The sequence below is a fragment of the Crocodylus porosus genome, unplaced genomic scaffold (genome assembly GCF_001723895.1).
Source record: "Crocodylus porosus isolate Cpor-Errol unplaced genomic scaffold, CroPor_comp1, whole genome shotgun sequence".
Classification (NCBI taxonomy): domain Eukaryota; kingdom Metazoa; phylum Chordata; order Crocodylia; family Crocodylidae; genus Crocodylus; species Crocodylus porosus.
Genome location: NW_017728921.1, coordinates 6,073,557 through 6,074,039, shown reverse-complemented (window position 1 = coordinate 6,074,039; position 483 = coordinate 6,073,557).

Here is a 483-nt window from a genome sequence, read left to right as displayed (position 1 = left end):
GGCCGCCGGGTGGGTGGAGAGCCGGCAGCTCCCTCCCCCTGCTTCCCTCCCTTCCCCCGACCCCAGCCCCGAGCTGGTCCCTGGCTGAAAGTTTGCAGCGGCTTCCCGGCCAGGGAATGTGTTTTTCTCCCTCCTTCCCCTGCCTGCCTGCGACTCGGCTCCCGGGGCCGGCGGCCCCTGGCCTGCGGCCGTCTTGCGCGGGCCTGGGCCCCATTCTCGGAAAGGCGTGGGACCTCCGGAGGTGTCTAGTCCAACCCCCTGGCAGCCCCTCCAAACCATCCCATCCAGTCCATCGCCATAAGACGACCTGCCACAACAAGGCAGCCCTCCCACCCGAAGGTGCCACGGGGAAGCAGGGGGACCACAGCAGCCCACGCTCTGCTCCCATGAAGCGTTGTTAAGATGCACTCGAGAGATCCCGTGCAGAGGACCGTGCTCCCCAGTACAGAGAAAGGCCCCTAAATCAGGGCGTCCTGGACTTTA